At 33.0% G+C, this 10,102-nt stretch overlaps 1 long non-coding RNA gene across 1 annotated transcript; it reads left to right on the forward strand.

Annotated features, from left to right (window-relative positions):
• Positions 1-1,715: 1,715 nt before the first annotated feature.
• Positions 1,716-4,429, forward strand: LOC133178730 (uncharacterized). The gene is made up of 4 exons (XR_009720014.1): positions 1,716-1,805; positions 2,085-2,174; positions 2,403-2,477; positions 4,362-4,429. It is a non-coding gene; the product is annotated as an uncharacterized LOC133178730 (long non-coding RNA).
• The last annotated feature ends 5,673 nt before the right edge of the window (positions 4,430-10,102 follow it).

A 10,102-nucleotide genomic window follows, 5' to 3' on the forward strand; every position in this document is an offset into this window, starting at 1 on the left:
AGTGAAAAAAATCCCTAAAAGTTTTATTGTTGCTGGGACTATATAATATTCATAAATTGGTGACATTTTCAAATACTGTAACAGGAACTTTTTGTACAAAAGTACACCTCAGACCAAATACTTTTTTTTACTTAATAGTTCAGAGTGAATTTGGAGAACTAATCAAGATAATGTTTAACAATCAACAGGTCTGGTACAATCTCTTGATTAAGCTTTATAGCTTGAAATAGCTATATAGCTTTATTAAGCTATTCAAAATAGCTTGATAAAGCTATTTATATGCAGGTTTTCACAAAAATGTTATTTGTACAAAATAGACAAAAAGTCGCAAGTATTTGACTATTCATATATGTAATACGGGTTATCAAATCAACAACCCAAATCAAAGATAGTTCTAACATTGCAGCATTTGAATACTTTTAAGATGAATTTCCATTGTTTGGGTAACTGTACACTACCTTGTGTGAGTTGAGGCATGGATAAGTATGATTGCTTCTCATTGTACTGAATTATTACCAATCAATTATCTTGTTGACCATAATTGGCCTCCTTTATAATTTCATTGAAGAGGTAACTGTATCAATTGCTTTATATAGCCCCCAAAACTTTTAGAACTTTGAGTACAAAAGCTCTTAAGGAGACGCAATTTAATGAGTGATTTTTACATGCATTATCTTCATAAGAGTTCAAGGTTGAATATCGTCACTGCACCAAGGTGCGACTTTTTGTACATACTAGGAAAATAACACATTTGAGAAAAAAGTGTGATAAAATATAGCTAAATCAAGCTATTCTGAATAGCTTAATAAAGCTATATAGCTAAATCAAGCTATATAGCTTAATCAGGAGATTGTGCCGGACCTGATCAATAACCTGTAATTCATGAAACAGAGTATTGCGACCAACTTGGTCCAAGTATAAAATCCCTCTTAAAACGGGACCCTAGATCATAAGTTGCGTGGATTGTAATCATTATACTGTAATATATTTTAAAGATTTAACTATTTTATTTTTCAAAAAAATAATATCATATCATGATCTATGATAATGATGATTAAAACCCAATCACCTCTGAAAGCTCACAGGTGTGTGCATTGTTGACTTGTTGTGCGTGTTTTGCGTCTTTGTTTAATGTTTCAATTTATTTCACATTGTTTACCTTACGTCCACTTGCATGTCTGACATGGAGTAATCAGTTCGCATTGGTGTATAATTTACTCTTAGAGCAGTAAAACATAGTCTACATACAAGTACACCAATCTCGTAATATGTATATCGGATATTGGTAGAGGCACATAAAATTGAACTCGATCATCGGTAGATATAAACATTCCGAATTCAGGAGCAAAAGCTGAATTTGAAAAAAAAAAGAAGAAAATCACGATAATTTCACAACAGAACTCAAATGGAATTCACCTAAATAGGTATTACATAATTATACAGTTGGTAGCGTCCGTATAACACTAAATACGTAAAATGTACGTTCCGGAATTTTCACCTCCGATTATTATTTACGTTAACGGGTGACGTCACTGGTAAGAAGTCTGACGTCTGCAAGACAGTGTCTGGAGTTAGGATAGGAGTAACGGTGAGGAATATACAGAACATCTACAGTTATTTATTTACTTTATATTTCAGACTGTGTTGCATGTAAACTAACGGGTGTGTTTCTTTTATTTTAGTGTTATAACATAATGTAAACTTAGTTTACCATATAAGTAAGAAAATATTGACGCAGTCAACTGTCTTGGTCAGCACCCCAGCCCAGGTGTGAATCAACACTGGCACATTATATCAAAATTAAGGTGAGGTATAAAACATATTGTTATAAAAAATATTTATTGTAAGATTTTTTTAGCCTACCAATAAGATGCAATAAAACACTTGATTGAAAAAGTTCCACCCACCCAATGTATTTCTTTATACAAAACATGTAGAGGAAATATAAATTATCTTTTAGGGCAATAAGGGTGTAATATAAACACTTATTTTTCAGATGTCTTTTTCATACAGTCCTTATGATTTATAAATAATGTATTTTGAGATTGTGATTTTTTTTATGTGATTTTAAATGCACACTCCAGGATGGTGGCTGAAGCTCATCTCCTATGTAAACACCTGAATGCCAAGTCTGGACTTCAAAAACAGATTCTGAAAGTTTAACCAGCATTATGGTAATACTCTTAAAAAAGAAATCAAATTTTCTGATCCCACTGCTTTTAGACTTGCAATTTAATACATCCAATCTAGGTAATCATGTAATGATGTGCATTATATTTCGATCACAAGAGGAGAAAATGTTAAATGTTATCAGTAAAATAAGTAATTTTTCATATTGTTTGTTTTGCTTTACAAGTCTGAAATGCAATTTTTTTTAACATATATTTTCTTTTTTCCCCAAGGACAAAAAGTATACACTTCGAACAGACACAAAATCTTATAGGTCCATGCCAAGCTATGAAAGATTTATGCTGAGGGTAAGTTCTATTATTATATAGAATTTAATTGTCAGACATATGGTTATGTCTAAAATTTTACTGTTGTATTTATATCAGTGATAAGCAATATTTTGCACCTGAGCTGACTTACATGTAATCACAAAAAATGTTATAACTAATTAGATAACCTGAGTCAGTCATGACCTATTGCTATCTGTTTTTAGCTCACCTGAGCTGAAAGCTCAAGTGAGCTTTTGCTGATCACATTTTGTCTGTAGTCTGTCTAGCTGTCTGTCTGTCTGTAAACTTTCACATTTTCGACTTCTTCTCCAGAACCACTGGCCTATTTCAACCAAACTTGCCACAAACCATCCTTGGGTAAAGGGGATTCAAGTTTGTTCAAATAAAGGGCACACCCTCAATAAAAGGGAGATAATTAAGAAATAGTGAAAATTTAGTGGGATGTTTTAAAAATCTTCTTCTCAAGAACCACTGGGCCAAAAAAGTTGAAACTTATAGGAAACCTTGTATGTCAAAGTGTAAATTCAAATTTGTTTAAATCACGAGCCCCAGGGGTAGGTTGGGGCCACAATGGGGGATCAAAGTTTTACAAAGGAATATATAAGAAAAAATCTTAAAACATTTTCTTCTCAAGAACAGCAAAGCCTTGTTTAGTCATATTGATAAGGAAGCATCATCAAGTAGTGTAGATTCAAGTTTGTTCAAATCATGACCCCCCAGGGGTAGGGAGGGGCCACAATGGGGGATCAATATTTATACATTGGAATACATAGGGAAAAAACTTTAAAATTCTTATTCTCAAGAATAGCAAAGCCATGAATAGTCATTTTGAAATGGAAGCATCCTCAGGCTGTGTAGATTCAAGTTTGTTTAAATCATGATCCTCTGGGGATAGGATTGGACCATAATGGGAGATCAAAGTTTTACATACATGTAGAATATATAGGAAAAAAATCTTCTCAAGAACAGAAAAGCCATGATTAGTCATGTTTATATGAAAGCATCATCAGGTAGTGTAGATTCAATTTTGCTCAAATCATGAACCCTGGGGTAGGGAGAGGCCACAACTGGGGATCAAGTTTTTACAAAGGCATATGTTGAGAAAAATCTTTAAAAAATTTCTGCTCAAGAACAACAAAACCATATGTTATATTAATATTTCTTATGGCCTGCGGGTGTGTCATCACCTTGACCCAAGGTCATTTGGGCAAGTTCAAGGTCACTGACAGAAAAAAAATCATAATTCGTGTTTACACAAAGATTGCTTATGACCTGAAGGTGTGTCATGACCTGACCCAAGGTCATTTGGACAAGTTCAAGGTCACTGACAGAAAAAGTTCATAATTCGTGTTTGGTCTGTATCTTTCCTATGGAGGATAATTTGGATGTTGGGAGTATCCACTTCACACAAAGATTGCTTATGACCTGAGGGTGTGTCATGATCCTGACCTATAGTCACATACTGTAGAAAAAATGGATAAATAATGCATCCATACTTTCCAACAGAGAAATACTTGAAAAAAGTGTTATTAATTTTTCAATGTAATAAAAAACAATATTATTATTAGTATTGCTGTTTTACTAGGCTATGCCAAAGTTTCATTCATTAAAAAAATATAATGAGCAATTACTGGTAAATTTTCTCTCTAAATGTATAAACAATTTTTGAACACCTTTTAGATCCTAAAATACTATAGTATACTATTAGTGACTTGGCATCTTCTCTGAAAAACCCAGTGGGGGGGGGGGGGGGGGGGGGGTATTTGTCCATATTGGACAGTTCTAGTTTAGTTCTAAAGGAAGACAACCAGGAGTTATATGTAGAAAATAATAATGTTCTGAAAAAAAAACTATGTGTTTTTCCATATGCAAATTCGTTTAATATTTTCTTTTTCTTTACAGATGAAAGGGAATTGCAGAAGAATGAATTGATGTTAACATCTCAACATTAAAATTGGCTTAAATTTGAATATGTCTTTTGTTGTGATTGCCTAAAGAGCAATTAGGATCAGGAAATTTGAGGTGAAGGATATCCAGATATGTACCTTCAAAATGTGGATCATTCAACAGATGAAAAGAAAATAAGCCCCTGAAGAAAATTATGTCAAATGCATGAAATGAATATTTTAATTGCACAATATCATTTTTGTTTCACATATGTTTACAATATATATGTGAAAAAGAATGTTCGGTGGTCAAAACATATGTTTAACCATGGTTTGGCACATGTATGGTACTTATACATTTATCATATGAGCAGTGCATTTAACAAACATGTTAAACGCATGTTTCTAAAAACATACGTTACACACACGTTGCACGTACGTTATTCATACGTGAACCATATAAATAACGTACGTGTGCAACGTGTGTAACGTATGGTAGTCAATACGTATATTTAACGTACGTGTCACGCATGATATTCATACGTGTAAAAACGTACGTTTAACATACGTGGTGCTTTTTTCATGTGATACGTACGTGAAGTCACGTACGTATCACATACGTTTAACGTACGTGATACGTACGTGGCACAATTTGCTGTGTACAGAGACAGAGAGTAAAACAGAGAGACAAAGAGACCGACAGAGAGAGTGTATTGCAGTTAGATAAATAAGCATGCAGTAATATAGACAGAAAATTTTCGGTTTACTCGGGTATGATATGATATATTTTCTGTAGATTGAATGCTAATTTTCCTGCTCAGTTGTTCAATAATAAAAAACATCTGGAATATATTTTTTATGTGATTCTTAAATATATATTTTTTAAAGATTTTCTCATTAAGTCTGCTTCTAAAGAACTTAAACATTCTTAAGCGCTTGTAATGATAATTATAATAATGATGATAATAATAATACTTTATCCAGAGAAGGTAGCCTGATTAGTGTGGCACACTATTCTTCCTCAGGGCCTTCTAATAATAGCAAACATCACATCAAATAACAAAGAATAACAAATAGTTATTGAGACATTTAATACATAATACTTGAGTAGTCATATTGTGGAATTCCTTTAATATATTAGTGCATTGGATATCAGTGGGCCTAAAGGGATTATATATCTATTTTTAAAACACAAAACCGGTGTTTAATTGAAGTTCCAGAGTTTCATCAGGAGAGAGAGAAAGAGAGAGGAGAGAGATTTTCTTGAATTTAATGAATTTATGTTAATCATATTATGTTTCTTTTCCTCGAAGTATTACTTGTACTCAATTTTATTAAATACAGCAGTCGTTTCATCTACTCATTGAAGTTGAAATAATGACAATTAAGAGACCTCATGAAAATTGAATGTATAAATTTGGATATCATCATCATCATAATCCATAATATGTTGACGGTGCGACCGTTAAAGCGAGCGCAGATCTATACTTTATTCAGTTTTAATTTAGATCGGGCTCTTCAAACCGCACGTGACATATAGTACGTCTAGACTCTGACGTCACTTGACGTCGCTTGTCAGTTGCGCTACCAAAACGAAGTCTGAACAGTGCTTATTTAAATAAAGAAGGTTTAATCTACTGCTATATATCCTTTAAATCAACGTGAGTTTATATTTTTCTTGGAACTTCTTGTTACCGCAATAACGTTGTTTGCGGCGAAATGCAATTCGCAAAGCATTATGGGACCACAGGTAACTGCGGAAAAAAAATTCATTTGGATCAATGTGCAAAGTCCGAATTTTCTCTTTTCGCCCAGGCGTTGCTTTAAGAGCTCGCAGTGACGAGCGGTGCTTCGCTCTAACAGTTGGTTGAATATATTTGTAGTGAAGGTAGGTACATATTGTTGCCAGCTTCATGTAGTATGTACATGTAAAATTTTGCAACTAGCGTCAATACATTATGACGATGTGGACGATAATATGCGTAGTGAGGATGGCTTCACATTGTTGTTTGAAGGGGCGGATCTTCAAACTGCAGTAAGCATTTGAAAGCATAATATCGACACACCCAGTCCAGATTCTGACATAACATCGACATCATTTTATGTCAGTTTACCTTTAAAGTGCAATTGTATCTTAGAGTGTTTTATCTGTCATCTGTCCACGATTTCTGTTAAGGCAAGGCGATTTTCTTTTTAAGCTCACCTGAACAAAATTGGGGAGCTTATGTAATACTCCCGACGTCCAATGGTAAAGGTTTTGGAGCAGATTTCTTTCCAAATAATTTTATGGCCAACATTTGATTAGAGGTGCATGAATGTTGCATTTAATATGCTTTATTTTAACAACCAGGTTGCAAATGCTGTATTTTCAGCCAATTATTTTTTATAAGAAAGACCAGGTTAAAATTTTTGATGCGGTTTTAAGTAAGTTTTGGAGCAGGTCTTATTTCCAAGTAATTATAAGCCATAGCTTTACCAGAAGTATTGAGGATGCATCTAGAGGACGCTACCAGACTTGCTTCGGATGCTGTATTTGACTTTCATTTCCAATACGATTGACCAGCTTAAACTTTTTTGAGCATGTTCAGTCGAAAGTAACTATAAGACCTATGGTGACAACCTAAGGATGCAACCACCTAAGAATGCAAGCTAAGAGACTTACTTCAAATGATGTATCTGACCTTAATTTACAATTTCATTGAAAAGCTTGAGGGTTAAAGACTATGATCCCTATGATGACCATATTTTCATGGATTTTAAAATGCACACTATAAAACTAGCTTCGAATGTGCATTTTCAGATGAATGAACAGATTACATGCTTTTTTTTTGGAGCAGGTCCATCTGCAAGTATTTATAAGCATTATTGTAGCCAATCTTGCAAATATGATGCATTAATGAATTCACATCACCATACTTGATTATAATGCTGGTTCGGGCCTATATATTTTCCAGGTACATGTAAGAGAACAGATTAATGTTTTTAGACCACACCATTAATTCCTTAGTACCTATAACCTTAAGTTAACTCGTATGGATAGTTTACATAGGAATAAAAGAAATCATAGTGGCTTTGGATGCTGGATCTGGTTTACTTTTTCCGAATGAGTGACCATAAAAATCCTTTTGGAGTAAATTTATTCCTATGTAGCTATAAATACTGGACAAAACCTGTCTGCATTGCTTAAGTGGATGTATCTGACCTAAATTTTTCATACTTTGAATTAAACAAGTTTAAGGTTTGAAAGCAGGCCCTGAGACTATTAACTAAGATTATACTTCAGTCATTTTTCAAAGTATAACTTTTGAAATAAAACCGAATTTCATTTTATGTTTGTTTTTCAATATTATAGAAGCTTTCAAATTTCAAACATGTTTGCATGTTTACAAACGTATCACGCTTACACAGGGTAGTAGCACATCTTAAACTTTGTACAACAGTTATTTGTATCCAAAATCAAAAATTTAAGCGGAGATATCCTTTCAAGAAAGCTAGAAACTGCCCTTCCATCATAATGATGTACACATCAAAATGCAATGTTCTACGTATACCATCATTTTTACAGACATAAATTTTAACAATAGGATGTCTTTCTTTGTTTAAAAATGCTAGATGAACGGTTCCAACTATTATGTACAACCGTCAATTCATGGATTTAAAAAAAGAGAAAACATTTTAATTTTCAATTTAACTACGATGTATATTACAGAAAATTGCTTTGTAACAGATTTTTGCAATATACAACACTATAAATATATCTAAAGGAACATAAATACTTTCATTTATTTTAATGCAGCAGAAATACGTACACTGTCAAAAAAAATTCTCTGCTCCGACACAGTGTCTGTATTTGTTGGACAAAATGCTAACAATGAAAACTAGGGGTTTTAAGTTTGCCCAATTTTACATTTCGATCTTACAGAGGTTTCTCATTGGAAAATGTGGTTTGCCAATACTGATACACGTAAATGTAGCCATCATTTATCCACAACTCCTCTTACACCATTGAATGCAATTTAATGGGGTTTTCACAGAACCTTTAATACTGAGTGCTATTTCGCACCTCCTTCTCTACGTTTCAATCGGAAAGATATTTGAGCTTTCCAAAAGCAAAGCAATGAACTTTGCAATTCTTCGATTAACATTGGAAGTACCCATCTCACATCCACGACTCTTATACCACTGAATAAAACAAAGAATAACATTTTATGAGACTTGCACAGAACCTTCATTACATAATAGCATTGTGTACCTCTTGATTTGATAAGACAGATATTGGTGTTCCCCATAGCAAATGGACTTTGCCATAATACTCGATAAAGAGAGTTCCCATTTTGTTATTCCTCCATTACCCTTGATTGAATTTCAGTGGCGTTTGCACAGAGTCTCGTTTTCATAATGCTTAGAAATGCGCTTTGTAATTATACCTATATGGGAGCGGGAGGTATCATTTCGTGAACTCGTGAGCGAACAGTACTCCTCATTTTACCATGCAAGAAAAAAATCAACGTTAACACTTGAAAAAAATATATCATGTGGTAGGTGTTTATTGGTTCTTGAAATACTTTGAAAATTCATATTGAAAGAAAGATGTAACTATTGGAAGTTTTATTTTCGAAAATTATTAGGAAAGTTGGAGCAGGGAGTGTCTGCTTTTACACATTATACTGCGTCTTCACTAATTAGGAAATGTGGCATTTAGAACTAGAAAGACAAATCAAAATAATTAATAAATAAAACTTAACTAACATTGGGCTATTAAAGATAGTTCAAAATTTGCGTTAGGTTTAGACATTAGAATTGGCTTCAAATAGGTCAAGGTAAATTTATTTAATTTAATCTATTTCATGAACTACAGATAGAAAATTGAGGAAACATGCATACTTCAACAAATTACAATAGTGAATTTAAACATTAATACAAATATAAATGAATGTTACATGTATGTATGTTTTATATCGTTTATACTGCAGTAAGATAAGAATCTTTGTCCTCGTTTTGTTGACACGTTTCAATTTCATTTGGATCACTCTTTCGAGACTGCCTGATTTCCTCATCGCACTTTCCCTGATATTCCTTCTTCTTGAAATATGAACTATTATCTTCAGAGTCAATTACCTCTATATAGGCGATATCTTCTTTCGGTGAAAGTTTAAAATCGCTTTTCATTTTAATAGATGTTTCTCCCACGTTAGGATTTTCTAGAATTTCTGAATCAATTTCTTCATAAATTGAAGATGCCTTTGTATTTCCTTGGTTTGCATTAGAATTCAAAGTAATTTCGTGACGAGAAATATGCTTTTTCAAAGGAGTATATGGTTCTGACGATGGTTTTGCCATTTTCCGACCTTGTGATTTTGCATTTCTTCTTTTTCGGCAAAATCTTCTTTTAATCTTTTTTCCACAGCAGAGAAAAAATATAATGAATGCAATAAGAGAACAAAACAGAGTAACGAAAGCAATTAACCATTGCTTGTCTAATCTAAAAAAACACTAGCTCTGATTCAGTTTCCGTTTCCGTTTCAGTTGTAATTTTATATATCTCTGAGAGTTCTGTTGTTCTTTCCGAGCATTCCAATTTTGCTGCTTAAATAGATTGTAAAGTGCTAAATTATTACTTCGTGATACTTCCTCCTATTTCTAGATTTTGATCTTTTTTCCTCCTTTTTTTCATTTTTAATGTTCTACGTGAAAAATAGAGATGTTTTGTTTAAGTCATTTTTTTTATATTTTTAATAGAATTAAAACTAAGGTGAA

The sequence above is a fragment of the Saccostrea echinata genome, unplaced genomic scaffold (genome assembly GCF_033153115.1).
Source record: "Saccostrea echinata isolate AGI-Se365-2 ecotype Australia unplaced genomic scaffold, CSIRO_AGI_Sech_v1 ptg000003l, whole genome shotgun sequence".
Taxonomy (NCBI): Eukaryota; Metazoa; Mollusca; class Bivalvia; order Ostreida; family Ostreidae; genus Saccostrea; species Saccostrea echinata.